Source organism: Perognathus longimembris, chromosome 13 (genome assembly GCF_023159225.1).
Source record: "Perognathus longimembris pacificus isolate PPM17 chromosome 13, ASM2315922v1, whole genome shotgun sequence".
Classification (NCBI taxonomy): Eukaryota; Metazoa; Chordata; class Mammalia; order Rodentia; family Heteromyidae; genus Perognathus; species Perognathus longimembris.
This window is the reverse complement of record NC_063173.1, coordinates 47,328,179-47,352,808: the sequence shown is the minus strand read 5'-3', so window position 1 is coordinate 47,352,808 and position 24,630 is coordinate 47,328,179.

Here is a 24,630-nt window from a genome sequence, read left to right as displayed (position 1 = left end):
TTAGGCCTGCCTGAGTGAGAAAGCATTCCACACAGAAGAATGTCTCAACCATTGTGTGGCCCTACACAATGGCCACAGGTGTCCTGAGAGTCTTGAGCATTTTTTTTTTATTTTTAGAAAAGTATAATAGCTTTACATTTCCTTGATGTAAATCAGAGCACCTGGACCTCTAGCCTGGCCAGTCATGAATCCCCAAATCTCTAATGGGGCTTCTGGAAGTTGGCTGCACCCCCTGCTGATTTCTAGCTTTCTGGAGCCAGAAGCTGGGGGAAGGGAAGAGCAGGGAAAGAGCAGAAGTTCAGCTTCTGAAGGCATCTGGTCCTAGTGGTCAGACTGAATGGGCTACTTCCTGGCCAAGGCCATGGACAAACTGCTTCATGTGCACACAGTCTCCAGTTCCTCGCCTGGTAGTCACTGGTGGTGTCATCCTCTCAGAGTCTGCCTGAGGGACTTAGGGAGCTAGTGAGGAGAAGTAGGGAGAAGCCAGGCTTAGCCATGCGGTGTCCTGGGGCTTCCTCTCCCAGCTCCAATGAGAGCAGTGATTTGTAAGTGTTGATTTGCCAAATAGCTACTGAACTGCAAACATTGGAATGTACTACGGATAATTTAAGCAGAAAGAAAATTTCTTAGACTCTAAGCTACAATACTAAAATAAGTTTCGAGGAGGTGAGAGAGAGACTTGAGGTAAGAATTCCAAGAGCAGTGAGCAGAGCCAGCTGGGAGAATTGGGCTGGAAGCCAGCTATCCCACCACCATGGTGGCTTTGGTCTTTGGAAGTTGACCTTGAATCACAGCTACAGCCTGCAAGAAGATGCCCCGTGTTTGCTTCCTCATGGGTAGCACGAGGAAGTGGCACCTGCATCTGGGGCTCTGAAGGCAGTGTTTGATTGACAGATTCAGGTCACATGTTGGTGTCTTAGCTGCAAGGAAACCTGAGAATTGAGTTTCTGAACTGCACTTGGTGGAGGATGTTCACTGAGAGGGAGTTTCCTGGGCTGGGGCATGGTGGCATGGTCGTGCATGTCTTCTGCATAATCAGCATTTGGGGAGACTGAGGCAGGAGGAGGATCTTGATTTTGAGGCCTCCTGGGGTGGTGGGGAGAGAGAGATCTATCATAGGAAAATCTCCTCAGAGGATGATGAATAGTCACAAATATGTTGATGTCTAGACACTAATCAAAGTTCTCTGTGGGGAGGTGGGGAGATGCAGTGTAGTCAGAACCACCATGCCCAGGTGTTCCTCTAGCAGGGCAGGTGAGTATTCCTGAAGTAACATTACAGGTGAATACAGGGGCTCATCTAGTCCTGGCCCATCCTCTACCCACTGAATGTACAGTTCCCATGGCCAGCTGGTGAGAGACAGGGATTCTAGAACCTTCTTTCCAGGAGTGCTATGGAACCATGGAGAGGGTAGGGTGGACCTACTTGGGGTCAAGTCCCAGCTCTTTCACTAGTTATGTTTTTCTTGACTTTTCTGGGCCTTTGCTTGTATGGCAGGGACCCACACCCATTGCACCGGAGCTGGCGTTCACACTCGTGACAACATGTGGGAACTGCCTGGGGTATTGGACAGCCCAAGGAACATGGTTATTTTATATCCTGGCACAAGAGGGTTCTTTGGTGGGGCCCAGGTGCCCTGCTGTGCCAGGGAGATTGTGGAAAGTGATGCTTTGTGCTAACCACAACATCCTTGGGGATCAACAGAACAACCACTTGTTTGTCAAACTCCCATTGCAGTTGTCATAACCTAAAATATATGAAGGCAGCCCTCTCTCCACACAAGAGAGAGCACCCCTCCCCACAACATGGCTTCCTTCCCACAGTTCTTTTAGTTCCAAATAGAGCAGTGAAAAGCAGGGTTCACAGCCACTGGCAGAAAGGTGAGCTCTGTCCTGCAGTCATGGTTGCTTTGTTCTGGAAGCTTTGCCTAGGCATGAACAAGAGTAGAGAGTGGGCAGCCCATGGCCTGTTCAGGTCCCCGGAAGGCCTTCTGGATGGTGGAGACACATGGGGGCTGAGGTAGAGATGGCGGAGTCCAGGCATGGCTCTTCTTCTCTCATCTCCTGTATGTCCCCAGGAGACCCTAGCCAGAGGCTCTCAGCTTGTCTAATGATGACAGATTCCAGAGGTGTCCCTGGAGATGGGACAGGACAGCTCTGTCTCATCCCCTGAATCCAATCCCTAGTATCAGCACATACCCACAAATAACTAATATAAAAAGGGGCCAGAGGCTTGGCTCAGGTGGTAGAGCACCTAGGAAGTTCTAGGAAGTGCTCTGAGTTCAATAGCAGCTATGAGTGCTACTCTTGACTCTCTTTTGCTTGGAGTTTGCTTTCTTGCTTTTATACAAACATAGAGGACATGCTTAAATCTCCCACTATAATTGAGTACCTGCCAATTCCTCCTCACACTTGTAAGAGTTTATGCTTAATATATTTTCATGCCACGGTTCCTGGTACATTAAAGTTCATGGACCAGACTATGACTTCATTATTGATCATAACTTTTATCAGAATCAAATGACTCTCCCTCTGCCCTAGTTAGAGCACAATGCCCTAAATTTCACACTGCCCATGATAGAGCCCATCCCTTGTTCCTGCTTACCATTTTCCTGGGATATTTGTGTACAGGTCCAGCAGAGCTGGGGGAAGATGGAATACTATCATCCTAGGGTGGACAGACAGAATTCCTCATCTCCTGTTTTGTTCCCTTTCCTTCTGTTTTGGACTAATGAGCAAAGTATAGACAGAGAAGCAGGAAAAGATAGGTGAAGGCATTACCTGCACTGCCTGTTGTTCTGAATGAGATCCCTGAATCCTGAGAAGTGTCAGGGTAGGCCAAATTCCTTCATGAATTCACATGAAGTCACATGACACTTGTATCTCGCTCTGCTTCTCAGCAGCCAGAAAGCACAGGTTCTGTAGTGACATATCACGGCGTGTTTCCCATGCCAGGCAGGGCTTGGTGCCTGGAAAAGGAAGCAGCTGGAATCGAGACCTGGCATAGGTTTGCTAAGAACGAATCTGGTCAAGTAACAGGGCTTTTTCCTATGATAGACTTGCAGGACTTGAGCAAAGTTAAAAACTTTTTAAAAATAAAAAAAATAAATAACAAAGGGCTGGAGTGTGACTCAATGTTAGAGCTCTTGTCTCCCATGGTTGAGGCTCTGGGATGAAGCCCCAGTATCACAAATGAACAAAGAGAACCCCAAAAAATTCAAAAGAAGGGAGGAAGGAAAGAAGGAAGAAAGGGAAAGAAGGAGGAAGGATGGAGGGAAGGGAGGAATGGAAAAAAGGAGGGGGGAAGGGAGAAACGGAAGGGAAAGAGGAAAGGAAGGAATGAAGGAAGAAGGAGGGAATGAAAGATGAAAAGGAAGAAGAAAGGAAGGAACAGAGAGAGGAAGGAAGAAAGGAATGGAGGGAGGAAAGAAGGAAGGGAGGGAGAGAAGGAGGAAAGGAGGAGGCATAGGAATGGTGGTAATATCTGTTTTATTGCTATGTAACCAATACCCAGAGGTAGTGGCTTGAAACAGCAAATATTTCTAGTGTTTGTCCAGAGGTTTCTGTGAGTCAGGAATCCAGGAATGGCTTGGCTGGGCAGTTCAGGCACAGGGTTTCTCACTGTGCCTGTGATAAGCAAGTGGGCTGGATCCCCTCGAGGCATGACAGGGAGTAGGATTCATTTCCATGGCATCTGTATGGCTGCTGTTAGAAGCCTTCATTCCCTGTAGACCTGTCCTCCAGGCTGGGTATCTGGTGGCTTTCTTCTCCTAGAGTGAAGGGAAAGGGAGGGGTGAGAGACAAAGGAGAGGAAGGGAGAGGGGAGGGGGGAAAGAGGAGGTAATGAAGAGAGAAAAGGGGGAGACACAGGATAGGAGAGTTCAGAGGGGAAAGGAGAGGGAGAGAAGAAGAGGAGGAGAAAGGGCACAGGAGGGAAAGGGAGGAGTGTGTATGTGACTTGAAACTGGATGGTTCACACTCTGTGTAACACCAGGTAGGGTAGCTTGCGCTTGCCCTCTGGCCCTCCTATTCTATTATTGCAGCTTTTCAAAATCCTCCTGAGGCAAGGAAAGTTGAGAGAGACACAGCTAAGGAGGCCTTGGCTTAGGAATGTCATGGGCTAGGAGGAACATGGCAGAGTAGAGGGGGCATCTCTGGGGCCTCCTAGTCCCTATATGTGCCTTTTCCTCAGTCCAAATTGTTCTGTGGGTTCCATTCTGCCCTGGATGAAAGCTATTCCCTAGGACATTGGTCATTTGCCTTGGTCAGTGTCTCATTGCCAGGCCTCGATGGGTCTGTCGGGACAGCAGGTGTATGTGTGTGGTGGGGGGATCCAGTTGTGTAACCTGTGATACAAGGAGGAGCTTATGCAGCCAGCCCTGCTCTGCAGGAGAGGGAGTGACGCTTTGTGAGGGGCTCTGTGCATGGGCTGCCCTGGGAGGAGTGAGGCTGACTCAGCCCCAGTGGGTCCAACTTGCTCTTCTTCTCAGCAGCTCAGGACTCCTGTTACCTGCAGCAGCAGGCTATGGGTTCCATATTGTTCTTCATTGATCACGCGCTGCCTCACACCACGCTCCTGGATAGGTGGTTACCTCTGCTTTAATAAGCTAGAGGCCTTTGATGACAGTCCCCCAGGGTTTCCGCCTGTGGGGTGGTGATGCTGGCGAGCCAGGCTCTCCCACTCTAGAGCCTTCCACTTGCTGAGATGCTAGTTGATATTCCTCTTTGTATCTGCGCCAGGGAGAAAGGAGAAGGAGGCAAGTAGCGGGGAGAGCCCAGCTACACGTATGCCATGAAACATCAGGAAAGAATTATCTGTTTATGCATCCATGCAGCCATTACCAATCACCCACCTAACCATTCATCATCTATGAATTCATGTATCGATGAATCCACCCATCCATCATTCATGCATCTGTGCATCCACCCACCTATTTATCCATCCATCCATCATCCAGACACTCATTTGCCTAACCATCTTTCCATCCATCCATCCATTCATCCATCATTCAGGTATCTATTCATCCAATCATCCATTCATGTCTCTATGAACCCATCCTCTCTCCCTCCAGCCATCCATCCTAGCCAACCTTGCCCTTATTCATCACCCTCATCCATCATCTCCTTTGGGGTGGACACTATGCTACATTGTCCAGATTCCCTTGTATGCAGGACTTCTTGCCCCTTCAGCTAGGAGTGCTAGTGTCAAAGGACCTTTTGTGGTCTGTTCCTTCAGCTGGTATTTCAGCTGCAGGGGGCCATCTTGCACATTCCTTCCCAAGGAAGCCCACCTTCAGTGATGGCTGTGCAAGTCTGCAGGCATAGTCTTGATGGCCTATTAGGACAACTCTGACTGCTGACCTCACTCCTGACTCCTCATGGTGTCAATCAAGGCTATTGTTGGGTCTGCATTGCAGCTTGACTTCCCTTCTGCCCATTCCTGCTTCCTTCCTCTTCTTCCACAGGTGTGGATCCCAAAGGCTCTTTAATAAACATCCTGTGTGCAGAACTCTGGCTCACCATCTACTTCCTGGGGACTCATCCCTCCGTCCAGATGGCAGACAACAAGTTATTGTGTCAATGTACTCTATGAATGAATTATTATGAGTTGGGCATTACTGAGAAAACAGTTATGACTGAAGTATGACTTTTGCCTCCTGTGGAGCCCACAGTCTAACAGGAACAATCAGATCTCTCCACTGACGGCTCTTAAGAAGGAAGAGGCAGGCAGAGTGTCATCAGCTCAGATGACTTCCTTCTGGACTGGGAAGTTGGATGGCTTCATGAAGAGAGTAGCACTTGAGATGGGCCTTGATGGATGGGAGGATGGAAAATAGAATTTGGATACGTGGAATTGAGCAGGAAGTGACTTTCTTTGGAGTCTGTGCAAAGCAGGCAATGTGGACTGAGAATCACCTACTGGAAGGAAAGAGCAGGTGTGACTGCTAGGCACAGCTGGACCTTGGATGACCTCATGACACCCACTTCCTCTGCTCCCCACCAGGCTTGACTCCCACAGAGCCCTTCCTCTGCTTCTAGCTCTTCCTCCCACCTGCCTCCCCTCTGTCCTTATCGGAAGTGTGCCTTGGGCACCAGCCAAAGCCTCATGGTGTAGCCACAGTGGTGGTGAGGGAGACAGGGCCACGAAAGAGGACCACAGAGGCCTTCATGGCTTCAGGGAGAGGAAGTGAATGCCTGCCTGGCCAGCTCTTTCACCCAGGAGTGCACTCCTTAGGAATCTGCCTCCTCCACCTCACTTTTGGACTAATAAGAAGCCAGATGGGCCCAGCTGGTGAGTGAGAGCTGTGTGCTAATGAGGCCAAGGTTGTAGCATGATCCCTGGAAGAGTCTAGAAGCTTAACATGTGGAGAGGCTGTTCATAGATCTCTGACCCAGCCCCAGATGGTAACCTTGACCTTCTCTGGCTACTATAGTTCCTGGCCTCTGCCACTGACTAATCTGTGACCCTGAGCACAGGCTGAGTAGGTGGCTGGCTGCAGAATGAGCCCTGAACACCAAATCAATCAATTAATCAGGGGTCTGACAGCTCTATAGGGAAGTGTCTAGCCGGGCTGAGTGCTATGGCAGGCTGCTGGGGAATGGAGGCCTCATCCCATGGGTTGCGGCCCTGCAGGCCCAGCTGGCAGGCTCTGCCTAGGCCCAATTGGTGTCCCCGGGGCTGGGGGAGGTATGCTCAGGCTAGGGGCTCTGCTCAGCATCTCAGCTAGAACCTACTACCTGTCTTCTACCTGGAAATGTGCAACAATGCAGAGACTCCAGGGAGTGAGCTCCCCAGGAGAGGAAGTATCTGTCAGGTGGCTTCTGAGTAATTGTCCCCCCAGTGTTTAAAGAGGAAGCTTGTACCTAGTAGGGCCTTCATCAGACCCACTGTTTGCTCATGCATGACCAGGCTTTCACTCCTTCCCTCCCTCTTCCCCTCCCTCCCTTTTTTCCTTTCTCTCTCTCTCCCTCCCTTCCCCCTCTCTTTTTCTCCCCCCCCCTTTCTTCCTTGCTTGTGTGTGTGCTGGTACTGAGCCTTGAACTCTTGGTAGGTGTTGTATTCTTGCTTGGCTTTTCACTCAACACTAACACTCTACCATTCTAGCCATATCTCCATTCCCAGCTTTTTTGCTAGCCTGTTGGAGATAACAGTCTCTTAGATTTTCCTGCCTGACCTGGCTTCAAAACTTAATTGTCAGATCTCAGCCTCCTGACTAGCTAGTGTTACAGGCATGAGCCACCAGTGCCTGCTTTCTCAGTTTCCACAGGCGTGCCATTGGAATGGGGATGAGGAAGTAGGTGTACCTGGCAGTGTAGGGGAATTTGCATGGGACTATTGGTAAGGCTCTTTTGATTATCCACAGCAGGAGGGCTCTGGGACTTTTGTGTTTCAGACATATGAGAAGAGTCAGTGAATCCTGCCCCCCTCCACAGATGGCCAGGGTGAGTGGCACAGCCTGTGACCTGGCCCCGGGAAGCTGTGGATTCCCAGGCTTGCATCTCTTCTTTGCCTGCTGCTTAGGAAGCCCCAAGGCCTCTTGGACTTAATCTCAGCAGGTGAGAGGGCAGGGATCTCCATCCATGTGCAGAACACCAGCAATTACTAGACCACATTAATGCCATTCTGCACCCTCATCAAGAGTCTCTGGTTACCATGGCAATGGCGCATGGTAGGAAAGAGCCTGACTTGCCCTAGCTTGGGGATGGGGAGCCTCAGTTTCTGAGGTAGCACCCACCTGAGGTTTGCTGTGCCTTTGGGACTCTTGGAGGAGCAGGGAGGACTGGTGGTAAAGACTTCCTAAGCCGGGTAGAGTGCTAGCTTTGAGCAAAAGAAGTTCCAGGACAGTGCCCAGGCCCAGAGTTCAAGCCCCAGCAATGGCAACAATAAACAAACAAACAAGCATAGAGCTGGGGGAAACAATGGCTTACATCTGTAATTCTAATCAGGAGGCTGAAATTTAGAAGACAGATGTTCAAAGACAGCCCAAGCAGTCCTTTTTGCATGAAAGACTCCATCTTAAAAATAACCAGAAAAAGTTGGTGTGGAAGTATGACTCAAGCGATAGAGCACCAAGCAAGTAAGCAAACTCTACCAAGTTCAAGGAAGAAAATACAGTTACAATACCACTTGCTAAGTAACCCTGAGGCTACTCTTTACCACCAGTTACATTATACAAACTCACATACACCAAGAATAAAAAAAATCATTTTATTGCTGGACTGGACTTGGAGATTAAATCATGTTCCCATATTTAGTACTAAGAGATTTTTCAAACAATAGTAACCAAAACTAAGTATTATTCTGGAAAATGAGAAACATAATTATTATGGGGTAGGGGAAGTTAGGGGGAGACACAGGGTACAATAAAATTATTTCTCTTCCATCAATAAGTACCTCCCAAACTTTATTTTTTTTAATGTATTTATTTTGGTGTTCTTGGGGCTTGAACTTTGGGCCTGGGCATTGTCCCCGAGCTTCTTTTACTCAAGGCAAGTGCTCTACCACTTGAGCTACAGCACCACTTCTGGATTTTTGAGTAGTCTCATGGCATTTCCTGCCCAGGCTGGCTTCGAATCATGATCCTCAGATCTCAGCCTCCTGAATAGCTAGTATTATGAGCCTGAGCCACAGACACCCTACCCAAACATTTTAAAAATAACAAATAGCATCTTACACATGTGAATATGGAAGAGTAAAGCATATCTTTTTTTTTTTTTTGGCCAGTCCTGGAGCTTGAACTGGGAAAAAAGAAAAAAAAAGACTTCCTAAGCCCTGGACTTCTGACCACGGGTTGAGCTACTCCCCAACACTGGTCCTCCAGCCTCCTCACCATTGGCCTTTGTAGAATCTGTCATCAGGATCCTGGCTCTGGCTCTGACCTGTCTGTCCTCTGGCCCCATCTCAGGGACTCTGGCTCAGGCTGTATCTGACTCTCTCCTGCCAAAGACACAGCCAGAGAAGGAAGCTAAGGGGCAGAATGAGTTTAATGAAATTCTGATGTGACCCAGTCACTGCTATTTAACAACCTTCAATGGCTCCCTAGTCCCCTTGGGATAAAAGTCAAACCCTCTATCAAGGCTCACATGACTCTTGTGCTCCCTGATCAACCTCCTTTCCTTTCCTGCAATGTCCCCTCCTCCCGAGGTCCTTCCACACCAGGAATCTTTGCGATTTCTGGAGCTTCCCAACTCTCCTTCCCCCAGAATCTGGCCTCTGCTATCTCCTCCTGGACACCTGACTCTGCCTACCTAGTCAAATCTATCCATTCCCCCTTCCTTAGCCTACATGGCATGGTGTGTCTTAGGGACACTCAGGCCATGAAAGAGAGCCTGTCTGTGCTCAAGTGCCATCCTGCGATCAGGGCAGAGAACCTCTAAGTTTGAGTTGTTCATCTGCCTTCTGTCTTCCGCTTCTGGGGCACAGCTTGATGGCAGTTGTTAAAAAAAATAGAAGGGGGGCTGGGGATATAGCCTAGTGGCAAGAGTGCCTGCCTGGGATACACGAGGCCCTAGGTTCGATTCCCCAGCACCACATATACAGAAAAAACGGCCAGAAGTGGCGCTGTGGCTCACGTGGCAGAGTGCTAGCCTTGAGCGGGAAGAAGCCAGGGACAGTGCTCAGGCCCTGAGTCCAAGGCCCACGACTGGCCAAAAAAAAAAAAAAAAAATAGAAGGAAGAGAGGAAAAGAGGAAGGAAGGAAGGAAGGAAGGGAAGAAGGAAGGCTGGAAGGAAGGTCTCACGTGCTTTGGGCCAACTTTCCTTTGGGAATCTGGCACCTCTTGGGAGTGCGGAAGCAGTGGCAGAGAAGTGACTGTCCAGTTTAGTTAAATCAGGCTTCAGGAAACCAGACCAAATCACAACAAACCACACCAAACCAGTTGGGTGGCCCCAACAGTGGCAAAGAACTTGGAAACCTTAATATCCAGGAAGAGGTGCAGAATGTTGAGTCTGTTTGTGTTGTGAGGAGCTGGGTGCTGATCAAAGAGCTCCCTGGGAAAGAAAACAGGAGCCCTGAAGATCACAGCCAAGACATTGAAGGAAAAGGGCCACATGGTTAATGCTCTTCCACTTGGGCCACAGCTCCACTTCTGGCTTTTTGGTGGTTAATTGGAAATAAGAGCCTCATGGACTTTCCTACCCGGGCTGGTTTTGAACCGGGATCCTTAGATCTGAGCCTCCTGAGTAGCTAGGATTACAGGTGTGAGTCACCGGTATCCTGCCTGTACTCTGCATTTTTCATCTGTAATTTTTTAAACAGGCTCTGCCTCAGGAGAGGCGCCCCCTAGTGGAACTTCTACCTGGAAAGACTGACCGTATCCTGCAGTCCGCAGCTCCCCTGGCCTCTAAGGAAGCAAAGCTTGCCCTGCTTCAGTTTCCCTCCTTCCTGCCCTGATCTGTCCCACTCTGGCTGTTCCCTCTACCCCATTCCCTCCTCCACCCCTGCCTCTCATCTTCAGAGGAGGCAACTGGCCTCTGAGGCTCACTTGAGCTGTCTGCTCCCTTTGGGTCTGGCCCCAGCCCTGGCTCCTAGAGCCCTGGGGGAGACCTTGTTGTCCTGACATCACGACAGTACATCCTTCCCCTCTGGGGTGTGTGGAAAAGGGAGTGACAGGGGGGAGGGCCTCACTTCCTGTGTTTCTCCTTGCTTGCCACAGTCTTGGTATTTCCTATTTCCTCGGAGGAGGCGGAGTCCTTGCTGCAGACCTAACAGGCAGCTCTTCCCTAGGGGCTGAGCTCTGTGGCTTCCGGATGGGGTCACTCAGGGACAGTGAGCCGTGTCAGGTGTGGGGGGTGTTTGGGGACACAAGACCAGTTTGCACTTCCAGATCATCCACATAGAAGATGTGGGGTGATTTTTTATTTTCTTCTTTATTTTAGTCTGATCTTTCCCCCAATGATCTTAATACACGATTCCTTTTAGAATCAGAAAACCCAAAGCAAACAAACTAAAACATCTATTTAGGAGTCTCATCCTGTCCACATTGACAGGCTTCTATTTTGTCTATCTTACAACTAGCTTAGGTCAAGGCAAGCTGCTGGATAGATGGAAGGTTTGAGTCCTCTTTCCAAGCGCGAGTAGTATACATTGTGGTGGGTGCAGACTCTGCTGAGACCACACAGGCGCCTTGAACCACTGACTCGCAGGTCCCCACATGTTATACACATGAATCACACCTATGTTTGATGTTTTTGGAATGCAAAAACAGTAAGTGCTGTTTCAGGCCAGCTTGCCTCTGCGGGAGTCTGCAGATGGGGCAGGCCGTGCACTTCTGTAGGTGCCCAGTACCTATAGAACTCACACCTCCATGAGCAGCAAGCCAGGGCTCCTATGTGGAATTCAAACTCCAGACAATGGAAAGAACAAAACACTTTCCAAGTTTGGGGAAAATGATATCCCTACACAATAAAACAGTACAATAAACCTAAAGCAGATCACACGCATGTACACCTACACACATACACACACACAGCAGGTCATATCATAATTACATTTCTAAACACCAGTGAGTAAGAAAAATCATCAAAGCAACCAGAGAATCCAAAGAGATAACGAAGCCTTCTCGTCAGAAAATTATGGTAACTCTGCCAATTAAGAATTCTATAGTCATTGAATGTATCCTTCAGAAATGAAGGCATAATGAAGTCTCTTCTAGGTGAACAAGAGCTGGAGAATCTGTGTTCAGAACACCTGTACTATAGGAGGTGTTAAAACAATGAAGGAACTGGGTACTGGTGGCTTACACCTGTAATTCTAGCTACTCAAGAGGCTGAGATCTGAGGATCGTGGCTTGAAGTCAGCCCAGGCAAAGAAGTCTGAGTCTCATATTTTCAATTAATCAGCAAAAAGTAGGAAGTAGAGCTTTGGATCAAGCAGTAGAGTACTAGCCTTAAGCAAAATAGTTCAGGGACAGTACCCAGGCCCTGAGTTCAAGCCCCACTACTTGCATAAACAAAACTACAAATAGACAAGACAAAACATTGAAGGAAGTTTGGCAGGCAAAACCAGGAGGATATTGTAAGGGTTGCTGAAAGGAAGCTCCCACATGGTTCAGGTGGAAGAAAGTTTATTAGAAGAGGGAGAAGTCAAACTGCTACCCACATAAGGATCTCCATAACAGGAGGAGAAAGATTACATTGGGGAGGATGGGAAGGGGGGCGTGGCCACAGTGGATGCAGAGGTGACATCAGAGGATGGGGAAATGACCACAGAGTTTGGGGACCCTCCCACTGACCCCAGACATGCCAGTTGCCTGGGTTACAGGTGCTGAGTGGGAACTTCTAGGGGGCATGGGGAGAAAACAAAGGGAAGGGGCCATTTCTCCCGGGTGGTCCTAACATTCCAGCCTTTTAATAGTTATAAAGGAGCACCAACACTCTCTGGCTACTTCCTGCTGATGAGGGGCGTTGACATTAGGGGTAGAAGGCAGAGATGTTCCATATGGGAGAAGGCAGCAGTAATGATTCCTTGGTGAACGTGTGTGTGTGTGTGTGTGTGTGTGTGTGTGTGCGCGCCTTTTGAAATCTGAAAGAAGTCTTACAAGGCAGGAGCTGAACAATAAGAAAAGAATAATTATTAGAAAAGAAAAAATTGAATGACTTGGAGACGACAAAAGGAATGAAGTGGAGAGCAGTGAGCTCAGTGTTACTCTCATCTTCTTCAGGAATGCCAGACAGCTTTACCTTGACAGGTCTGAGAAAAGAGCAGGTGTACAATGGAGTTAGTGACGGTATAGAAGGGGCAACAGTAGGAGCCTTTTTTACTCTTTGACAGATGAAACCTCTGTGGCTGTCCATTGAGCTTAACTGCGGTGGGAGTGGTCAGCAGGACCAGGTGAGGGCCTGTCCACTTAAGATGTAAACCAGATGGATTAAGGGTCTTGGAAAGACTTGATCCCCAGGCAAAATGGTGGGCGGGAGGGCCTTGATGAGGCTTGGGGAGGCATTGGTCATCATGTTGGCTTAGTGTATGTTTAAGGCTAGCACTCTACCACTTGAGCCACAGTGCCACTTCTGGTTTTCTGGTGCTTAACTGGAGATAAGGGTCTCACGGAATTTCCTGCCTGGGCTGGCTTTGAACTGAGATCCTGAGATCTCAGCCTTCCAAGTAGCTAGGATCACAGGCATGAGTCACTGGTATACAGCATGGGTAACAGTTTTTAGTTAGGCTAGGAGAATAGAGTGAGGGTTTAAGAAGGTTGGAGAGAGGCTTATATCCAATGTGTAGGGCCTGGTGAATCTGGGAAAGAAGGCTGTCTGCTTGTCTTTTGGGAAGAATAGGTCATCCTCCCAAGGACCTCTGTCTCTGTGTTTCCTGGGAGGCTCCCCAGTGGGTAAGTTCTTTGAGCTCCTGTGGGTGTAAGAGGGTTGGATTGGAGGCAGTACTAGGAATAAAGGAACCGGAAATTGTTTCTGGGCTGCTAGCTTTGCCTCCTGGTCTGCCTTTGAGTTACCCACTGTGATAGTGTCTAGTCCCATCTGATTCCCCTGACAATGAAAAACTGCCTGTTGAGGAAGGGAGGCAGCTTCCAGGAGCTGAAGGGTAAGTAGAGCATTGGTAATAGGGGTACCTTTTGTAGACAGGAAGCCATGCTCCTTCCAGACTGCTGCATGTGAATGGAGAATATGATAGGCATATTTTGAGTCTGTATAATGTTAGTCCTCTGACCCCTGGCTAGGGTTAGGGCCCTACTTAAGGCTATAAGTTCTGTATTTTGTGAGGTAGTGCTGGGGGGAAGGGAGCTACTTTCAATGATGGTGCAGTTATTAATGATGGCATAGTCCATAACCTGACTTCCCGAGGAGACAGGCGTGGACCTGCCATCGATGTACCAAGTATCTTCCAGGTAAGGAAGAGAGGTGTCTGAGATGCCTGTAAAGTGGGGTATAAGTTCTGCCAAGGTCTCTGTACAGGAGTGGGAAAGAGGGTTAGAGTTGGATGGAAGCAAAGTAGCTGGATTGAGAGAACAACTTTCCAGTGAGAAACTGGGGTTTTCAATTTTTAAAAAGTAATGGAAGAGGAAACGGAAGACAGGGCTTTGTGAGATAAAAGGTCCTTTAGTGGTAGTAGGCTGGCTTAAAGTGAGTTTTGTGCTCTCCTGGGCTAGAGTAGCTGCTGCAGCCATAGCTTGAAGGCAGGCTGGCTAGCCATTTAACATTGGGTTCACTTGTTTTGGGAGGTAGGCCATGGGTTTGAAAAACGGTCCTGACATTTGTCCAAGAGCCTGGAGGCCCATTCCTTGTCTCTCAGTGACATAGAATAGAAAGGGGTTTTAAAGGTTGGGCAGAGACAGTGCTGGGCTCTGAAGAAGCGTCTGTTTCAGCACTTTAAACGGGGTGTTAATGGGCTTAGTGAGGTACAGTGTCTCTCGTGGGGAGCCCTTGACTGCCTCATGAAAGCGGTTTGGCCAAGATAGCAAAGCCAGGCATCCAAATTCGAAGATAGCCCACAAGTCCCAGGAAAGACAAAATGTTCTTCTTGGTCTGTGGGTCAGAGAAAGACTCTATATAAGCCTTTCTATCAAGAGTAATTTTTTTTCTTTCTGTCAGGGTTATGGACAGCCCTAAATATATTACTTCTGGTCTTGTCTTGGGGCCTTGGAGGTGAAGACCCTATATCCTCTGGCAAGTAAGAAATTAAGGAGGTCAACCATATGTTGGCGAGCCAGCTCAAAGGAAGGGCTGCATAGCAAGAGATCTTCCACATACTGAAGGATGACACTAGGGGACACCTGAAGCGAAGGGAGGTCCTTTGTTAATGCTTGTCCAAAAAAATGGCTGTCCCCAAACCCCTGAGGGGGGACTGTCTAGGACAGCTGTTGTGCCCTAGAGGTGTCTGGATCTACCCAGGTGAAAGCAAAGAGGCTCTGACAGTTGAGGTGTAAGGGAACTGTAAAGAGAGTGTCTTTTAGAACCAGCAGTGAGAAGTGGGTGGTGCCATCATGTATTTGTGAAAGGACAGTATAAGGGTTAGGTACTACTGGATGGATAGAAAGGACTGAAGTGTTGATAATTCACAGGTCCTGTATTAGGCCACAGGTTCCATTGGGGTTAATCACTGGGAAAATGGGGGTACTAGAGGGAGAGTTAGTAGGTCTGAGAAGTTGTTGTTTAAGAAGGTAGAGGATAATGAGTTTTATTTATTTACTTATTTAGTTTTGATGATGGGTTTTAAACCTTGCCTGTGTCTAAGGGAAATGGGGTGCTGGGGTGTGTTGGAGAAACAGGTAGGATCCTTCAGTTTAATGAGGACAGGAGTATGGTATCGTGCAACAGTAGGTGTGGAAATGTCCCAGATGAAAGGATTAACAATATATGGAGAGAGGGGGAAAGGGTCCTGTTGGGAGCCAGGAGCGGAGATTCATGTGAGGACAAAAGTAAGATAGGTGTTGGCACTCTTGGGACATGGAATAACAGGGAAACTTGGAATTGGGAGAGTGGGTCCCTCCCTACTAGGGGTATGGGGGAGCAGGGTAAGATCAGAAAGAAATGTGAAAAGGGAAATTTATCAATTCTACATGGGACAGGTCCAGTAGTTTGGGGGCAAGTAGTAAGGTCACTACTCCCACCACCAAAATCTAGGATGGAAAAGATGGGTTGTAATAGTCAGGTAATACTGAACAAGTGGCTCCCGTATCCAAAAGAAAGGATGCAAGTTTGCTTGCAACCTGAAGAGATAGATACTCTGGGCTCCTCCATTGTGATGTTTGTGGGAGGCAATGGCCCTGGGCACTGTCAGTCTTCCCTCACCAAGTGGAGTATCTTGGATAAGTTGGGCTCCTCCCTGTGTGGGTGGGGCATGGGAGGGGCTGGCCCACCTTGTAGAGAGGAGAAGGGGCAGTTGACTCTCCAGGGTCCTGGCTGTCCACAGCCTGGGCAGGGTCCACACAGGGGTTGCAGAGTAGGGCAAGCTCTTGCCCAGCAGCCTTCCTTGCTACACTTGAAGTATGGTCTGGGTAATGTGCATTGGGTGCCTCTTCTTTGAGGAGCCCAGAGGGCAGCAGCCAGGAACTGGCAATTTTTCCTATCATGGGCAGCCTTATCGGCTTTTTCCTGTTCCTACCAGTTGTTGAAAACCTTAAAGGCTGTGCTTACCAGATCGGTGGGTTTGAGGGCCATCCTCAGCCTTTTAAAACTTATTATTTGTTAATATTAGGAGCTGATTGGGAGATAAAATGGGTATTAAAGACCACTATGCCGTCCTTTGTATAATGCTGGAGTGCCATGGTGAGGTGATTGAGAAATTCGCCTGGATTTTTAGTGGTCTTGGGGTAACCTCCCTTAGTTTATCATAGTTGACCTCAGGGTGGGCTGTCTTCTGGAGGCCAGCCACCAGGCAGGTTACCATCCTATTTCTGTTTCCCCTTCCAGGAGCATTATTTTGGTAATCCCAATTGGGTTTTTCCCTGGGCACAGCTGTTGCCCCTACTGGGAAGGTACCATCTACGTGGTGAATCTCACCGGCATATACTTTGGTTGCAGCCCAAACCCTTTCCTTTTCCTTGGGGGTAAGGGTGGAGGACAGGATTGCCTATAAGTCATGCCAAGTGAGGTCATAGGCCTGAACGGACTCGTTGGTATAATGATTAGGGTCTTGGGAGTATGATCCTAGTCTCTTCTCAGTCTGGGAGAGATCAGTCATTGAAAAGGGGCATGAACATGAGTAACTCTCTCTTGCCCTACCACCTCCTGTAGAGGATATAAGGGGGCTGCTGGAACCTGGGAGCCACCATTACAGGATTGGGTGGGAGCTGTGAGTAAAAAAGAGAGGTGGGGGGAGTCGCAGAAGGGTTGGCTTGGGGAAGAGGAGCAGCAGAGTCCTCAATGTCCAATAGGGGACCAGGCACTTCAGGTTCAGGAAGAAGCTCCAGGCTCCTAGGTACCTCGGCAGGGACGGGCTGTCCCTGTGTCAGGAGGATAAGGGAAAGTTGGGCAGGATTGGCGGAGAGGATAAGCACGGAGAGCAAAGAACGCCTGACCTCTGACCATTGCCATTGTATCGGCAGACATTGTCCAACTTCAATATTAGAATTGAAAGTCCTGTTTTGGGGCCATTGAGACCCAACTGTCTAGCCTATACTGTGGCCAGACTTGATTGCAATGAAAGATGAGGCGTTTGGGAGCTTTATGGAGTCCTTGAGTAAAAGAATATCTAGAGAGCATAAAAGACACCCCAAGGGAGTATCGCGACCAGGGAGAGACTGATGGGACCCCACTGGAATAAGAAACAGGAAGAGGGGGCCTGGTGAGGAGTGGAGGGGCAGAGTCAGTGAGGGTATAGGGGGTGGAGTCAATAATGACCTGGGGGTGGAGCCAGTGAGGATGTAGGGGTGGGGTCAGTGAGGATGTAGAGTGGGGAGTCAAGGGAGGAAGGGGGAGAGGTGGGTGGAGGAGACAGACGCAGGGCCTGTAAGTTAAGAGTTACTCTCCAGATGCAGACAGGAAACAGTGTAGCAAATACAAGGCTAGCAATGGTGAAAGGTAGAGGTCCTGCATGGAGTTTCTTCCTCCAGCAGTTTGGGTTCAGGAGTGGGGGTGGTGGTGCAGGAGGAGGATTGCCCTTGGAAAGAGAAGCGAAGGGGATCCAGCGATTCCTGACCCTCTCCCCTCCTGGGTAAGGGCTGCTGAAAGGAAGCTACTACCCGGCTCAGGGGAAGAGAGTTTATTCGAAGAGGGAAAAACCACACTGCCACCCGAGCTTATGGTGGGAGGAGGGGCGTGGCCGCAGCAGATGCAAATATGACCTCAGAGGATGGAGTAATGGCCTCAGAGCTGGGGGATCTCCCACTGCTCCCAGGGTGCCCGGCACCTGGGTTAGAGGTGCGGGGCGGAGACTCCAGGGTGCACAGCAGTAGCACCTGCAGTAGCAGATGTGGTAAAAAAAAAAAAAAAATATATATATATATATATATATACATACATATATATATATACATACATATATATATATATATATATATGTCAACTTAAAGGACTGCTTTCTGGTTTAAAAATGTCTCCAAGCCAGGTGTGAAGGGACTCACCTGGAATCTCAGCGCTCAGCTGCTGAGGCAAAAGGATAACGGGTTTGAGGCCGGGCTTTGGTGTCACAATGGAGTCCTTGTTCCACAAAACAAAAGGAACAACCAAACAGAAAAACCTTGTTCTAAGGTAATTGGATTGTGAGGTTTGTAATACAAAGAGAAGTATTTGAAAACACCAGGGAGAAGAACACAAAGAAGAAATCTCAGAACACTGTTTAAGTTCCCTCAGCAAGCTAAGGATGTCCATTTTAAAGTCAGAATAATTGCTGAACAATACAACGAAGACCCATGGCTAACCACGGGAGACAAAATAGAATAAAAGAAAATCGATCCAAAAGAAGACAAGAAAAGAAGAAACAAAAAACAGATGAGATAAGTAGAAAACACATACTGATAAATTTAAGCCAAGCACATCTATAATCATAATGAAAATGAATGGCCTAAATATTTCAGTTAAAAGGCAGACATTGCCAGAGTAGATAAGCTAGCAAAAACCCAACTCCATAAAAAAATCCTCATCTTAAATATGAATTAAATAAATGTAAATAAATTGATCACAAAAGAAAGAACAAATATATACCATTCAAACACTAATCTTAAAAAAAAATGTCAGAATGGCCACATTCATATCACATGCAGTAGAGAAATATTACCAGGGACGGAAGAGGGACATGATGATGATGGGTTGATTCTCATCTCTGCTACTTTTTATCCAGCTGGATAACAAGGAGCCTGTTCCTGACTCCTTTGAGCTCCAAGTTCCTGTTTTACAAAATGCTCTGTGAATGCTTTCCTTGTAGTCATTACTGAGTATAAAGCACCCAATAGTGAGCTTGGCTTTGTGTGGCCACCATGGTGCTTGCTATCATAGGCAAACCCTGCATGCTCTGGTCCCCTTTCCAGGGCACAGAGCCCATTCTGGGCTGCCTGACAAAATTACTTGGGCCAGTGCTTACCCCTGGGCGCCCTAACAAGAGGCCATTGACTTTGTTACTAACCTTAAAGAGACTCTCCCATAGGATTCTACGTTTGCTAGTTCAGGTCCAGTTGATTCCTGGCAGGGAAAGCTGGCTTGTTGAACGTCTGCTTACGCAAAGAACTTTGGGGATACGTTATTTGCTCCTTATGAGGACCTCCAAGGGGACACCCCTCAGAATTCAGGTGTTATTTCTAGACCTGGATCATTGGCTTGAAATAAGCGTTTCTCTTCAGCATGCTTCAGGCAACAAAATTCCAACCCAAATATCCATCCAAGATAACGCCAAAGGACTTCTCCATCAAGGAATTATTTGCCAGTAATTTTTATGAGTGTCAGCAGAAGGCTACTTGTGAGTTGTGCGGAGAGATTAAAATTCCAGCCTTGCTATTGCGGTTGTTTATTATCTGCTTATTTTGGAGTGAGTCTGCATGCTGTAGGGACTAGAGACACACTGGGAGACAGCAGCAATGGAGTTTATATTCTAGAACAGAGGCAATAAGCAAAGATGTGGACATGCTACTTTGGTTTGATTGTGCCCCCAAGTTTTAGACGTTGGTCCCCAAGGCAGCAGGCCAGAGAGGAGGGATGTTTGGAATGGATTTATGACTGCATAAATATACTCAAGGGTCAACTGATGGATGGGTTAGGATAGGAATGGTTTTGGTTTAAAAGCACACACTCTCTAGGACACTTGTGATCTCTCCTAGTGATTCCCTTAGCCATGTGCTATACAGCAATAGATTACATCAGGTGCTGGTGCCAGACTCTTGGACTTTCTAACCTATAGAATTATGAGCTAAACTGTTTGTTCTAGGTATATCTGGCCTTGGGTACATTATTCTGGCAACAGAAAACAGAGTAAGATATACACTAAAGTATTTTATGGAGTGATAAGTGTCATGAAGAAAATTGATCAAATAAATATGACAGATGTGTGGGTAAGCTGGAGGGGAGGAGGAAAAACTTCCTTAAAGTGTAAGAGATGAGTTGTGAGACTTGAATAAAATAGAGTTCAGCCAGGGAAAAAACTGGGGGGGTGGTGGAAAGACAAGCATTCTAGGCAGAGAGAATAGCACGTGCAAGGGCCCTGAGGTGACTGATTTGAAGAGCTGTGTGAGGTGAGTGGATGATAAGATCAGAGAGGGGTCTGGTGAACACATAGACTCTTGTAGACACGTTAGGTGGGCACTGAGAAGATCCTGGAGGACTGGAAGGAGGGCTCCATCTCACAGGAACATACTCAGAACTTCTGAAAGGAAAAGGGAGTTCTGAAAGGAGAGAAAATGTTTGCAGCATTACTCCAATATGAAGATAAAGTATCTTGGAAATTGTGTTGTAAATCATTGCTGAAATAGGATTCCATTTATAAAAATTCAATTTGAGTGCAATTTTCTCGGGAACACATACTTACTGTGCAGAGTAAGGTCAACTTACTCCCTGGCGAGAGTGCTCTTGCAGCTCAGCCTGTCTGAGACCCCTCCATATGAGAGCTCAATAATCTCCCTCTGACTGAGGACATCCCCCCCCACTTCCCTGCCCCAGCTTGGGGCCAGGCAGAGCAGAGTGAGAGGAGAGGGGGAGTTCTCAGGAGGCCCCCAGGGATCCGTGGGGGACCCTCAGATGTAGTCCCATGGAACCCTAGGGGACGACAGAGCCCGCTTCCAGTTGACCTCCTTCTCCTTGACCTTCATTTCCTGCTGAGTTGAGATGTGGTCTTGGCATCCTTTGCAGCTACATCCAGGCAGTGGCTGTTGGCTGACAGCAGTTGACAAATGACTGAGCCTCTTTGCCATCTCTGATCTGCTCTTACTTCTTCAGATGTAGCACATTGAGGCTCAGAGAAGGGAAGGGATGTGCCCAAGGACACACAGCTCATCAATGGCACAGCATGGTCTTCTGTTTATCTCCATCTCCTGTTGGCTCCCAGGTGGGAGAGGCCATGAAAGATTGTTTCTGAGAGGGCGGCCATGTGGATTGGCCAGGAGCACTAGGAAGAGCTTCTGGGATTGTGGTCTTGGTTCACAGTCTTCACATTAATACAATTGCATTGTTTTCCTGCTTCATAACTGACAGTGCCCACATGTGTTGAGATGTGATTTGGGGGGACTCAATGATTCTCCCCATCTTCAGGTAGACCATCAGACAAATGCTGGATTTCTTCTCCATGGCCACGGGGTTAGTTCATGATGGGCAGTTGAGTAAGTCAAGGGCCAAGGAGCTGCCATCTGAGCATAATCTCTGGCTATGGTCTGATTGGCCACCAAAACACTGTGATAGAGCCAATGGCTTCTCTCTGAGCCTGTGGCACCCTAGCTTGAAAGAAATGTATATGTCCAAGGACCTGAGGGCCAGCATCACTACATCCCTGGATTCCCCCGCATCTCCTTTGGCAGCTGGCACAGCTTCATCACCTCCATTAAGCAGGAAGTATCCAGAACAGAGCTCAGTGCCCCTACATCATGACAACAGTTAGGAAGAACTGAGAATGGGGAAAATGAATGAAAACATCAGCCAGCTAGTTCAGGCCAGCGTCCTGCCTCCCCCAATGGTGGCTACCACCTAGGACAGGGTCTTGGGCCCTGCTATAACCCAGACCAGCCCTCCTATAAGCCACTACCCAGAGGAGAGTCAAGCTGGTTTCAAACAAACCAATCATCATCTGACAAATTGCCAAGAGGGAGAAGGAAAAGGTGGAGAGGGACAACACAAAACAGTCCATTACTGACCACAAGATGGACAATTAGTTTCCAGGTCTCACTGCTCACTCTCTTGAGTGGCCTTTTCTTTCTCTTTACTGAACAAACTCTTTACAACTGGAGGGAGGGAAAGTGTGAGTGCCTGCACACGCATTGGTGAGATCACAGATCTTCTACTGAGATTGATGGCCTGGGCACATCTCACTTCTGAACACTCCTCTTAGCCAGACCTGCTCTTCCCATCTGAGTTTCTGTTGGAGGTTTGGTTGGGAGAAAAGGTTTTGCATCTGGGAGCATCTGGAGGCCTAGGGACAGGTGCTGTCACAGACTTGTTCACCTTCTGTCTTCCCATGCTGCAAAACCCCTGGGTCTGCACAGGGCCATCTTTTGGTTGGCCATACTTACTGTTTTCCAACAAGCATTCATTCACTGAGTATGTATGTGTTTGTGTGTGTGTGTCCACACACATGTGTGTGCACGCATGTGCATGTGCGTGTGTGGGAGACAATCCCTGGGCTTGAAACCTAGGTAGGGTCTGAAAGCTGCCCCTAAACTCCTTTGTTCAAGATGAGTACTTTACCACTTGAGCCACAGCTCCACTTCTGGCTTGTGTGTGTGTGTGTGTGTGTGTGTGTGTGTGTGTGTGTGTGTAGGGGTTAATTGGAGATAAGAATCTCACAAACTTTCCTGCCTGGGCTGGCTGGATCTCAGTCTCCTCAGTAGCCAGGATTATAGGCATGAGCCACCGGTTCTTGGCCTATTGGGTCTTTCTAACATGGCACACTTGTTTAGAAAGAATATTGAAATATGGATATGCTCAATGGGTGATAATAGAAAATAATGAAATAGTCAAATACAAGCCAGGCACCTGATGGCTCCCTTCTATAATCCTAGCTACTCAGAAGGCTGAGATCTGATGATTGAGGTTTGAAGCCTTCCTATTTCCAATTAACCACCAAAAAGCTGGAAGTGGAGCTATGGCTCAAGTGACAGAGCATTTGACGTGAGCAAAAAAGGCTCATGGACAGCACCCAGGCCCTGAGTTCAAGCCCCATTATCAGCGCCAAAACCAATCAATGAACCAAACAACCAAACAAAAGAAATAGTCAAATCTATTGGATCATAGATAATTGCACTAGAGGTAACCAGTGCTGGCCATTTCAGTGCCCAGTCCTGGTGGCATTGTAGGCATTTGGGGACTCTTGCAGGGCAATAGAACACATGGAGGACTATCTTCAGGTGACCACCATCCACAGAACAGGCAACCAGAGAAGAACCTGCTGTTTACAATCACTCCCTTTGAAGAAACATGGTTCAAGTTAACTTGTTACATGTTCTGAGAAATCTTGCAATAAAGAAACCTCTTTAATTGGATGTTGCTAAAAACTTAAAAGAAATAAAAATTCCCCATCTTCCAAATGACAGATCCATTTTTGGAGTTGAAGTTGGCCCGTGGTACTTACTTCCCCACAGGAAGGCTAAGGTCCAGAGCAGCCAGGGAGACAAAGTCCCAGGTGGACCATTGCTCTGTGGCATGGACAGCCTTTGTCCTTCTAGGCCTTGCTTTCTGATCCTCTAGACTCCAGTCTCTACCATCAGCAATGCCCCGAATTCTGAGGTCAACCCTGGAAGATCATCATATCCTTTCCAGTCTACTGCTCTGGGGTGTGGCTTCCAAGTGGTCTGAGAGCAAAGTTCCTTTATTGGTCTAGGTAGCTGTGGGATCAGCCCCAAAGGAGGGGCTGGAGGAGGCAGTGGGGGCAGGAGGTGGGAAGCAGGTCAGGGCATTGCTCATAGGTCCATTCTATGTTTAGTCCCAACCTTGATTTCTTTCCATTGAACAGTTTGGTAAGCATCTGTGCTTATGCTAAATGGAAAATTATTCTCCAGCCGTGATGGCAACTCCCTCAGATGTTTTTAATAAAAAAAGATCTATCATTTTAATGTAGACAGCTCAGCTAATAAAAATGATCAGTGCCATTAGTAATTATTCTACAAATACAATGTTAACTTCATGGATAGGCCTGCTGGGGGCCTGCTGTCTAGAGAGGTTTTCCTTCTGCCAAGAGAGGAGTGGGGTGGCTCACACCTGTGCGAGAACAGGTGGGGGGCTGAGCCAGGCAGAGGGCTTGGCAGGTCCTACAGCCATGATCTCAGAGTTAGAGCAGATAGGGGCAGAAGAGGTAAGCCCCCGGCCCCTACCCCAAGGCTTAATCACAGGATGACCTTTCCTACCCTTTCCCCAGAGCCTGCTTATAACTATGATCACCACCTTTACTTCTCCTGAGTGCCATGTAGGAAAAGCAGCTGGGGTGGCTCAGCCAGAGGCTGCAAACTTAAGTCCTCTGGGGGCCAGAGAGGTGCTAGAAATGTCTAGAGGATTAGGGGTCTAGAAAAAACTAGAATTGAAATCTTGCAGCTTTTGCCAAATGGGATAACTAATTTCTCACTCCAAAACTTTGAATTAAAAAAAAAAGCCAGTAAAACAGACTGGATGAATTAAGAAAGTTGTCAGTTGCTTTGGCTGGGGCCCATCCGTCTGAATCTTGGTGTGAGCTGTGCATGGCCTGCTCCTTTGTCTGACTGAAGCTAAGCTGTGGTGGGCCGGAGGGGGGTGGGGGGGAGGGTGGCGAGGGAGGGGAAGATAGAAGAGGGGGCTGGGTCTGGGATGTCAAAGGAGTAAGGTTCAGGCAGGTAGGTAGGACTTTCCATTCCCAGCATTTTGGGGTGAATGTACCTTGTACTCTGGCAGGGCACTGAGAGGCAGGCAGAGCTGATAGCAGGCCCTAGCCATAGAGCAAAATGGGGAGTGGACTTTGAACCCAGAGCCTGCTTCCTAAATCTTGAATCTTTCTAGACAATTGTAAGTTGGAGTTACCACATGGGGGTAGAAGTGAGGAGGAAAGGAAAGGGGGTGTCATTTGGCTTCAGGTTC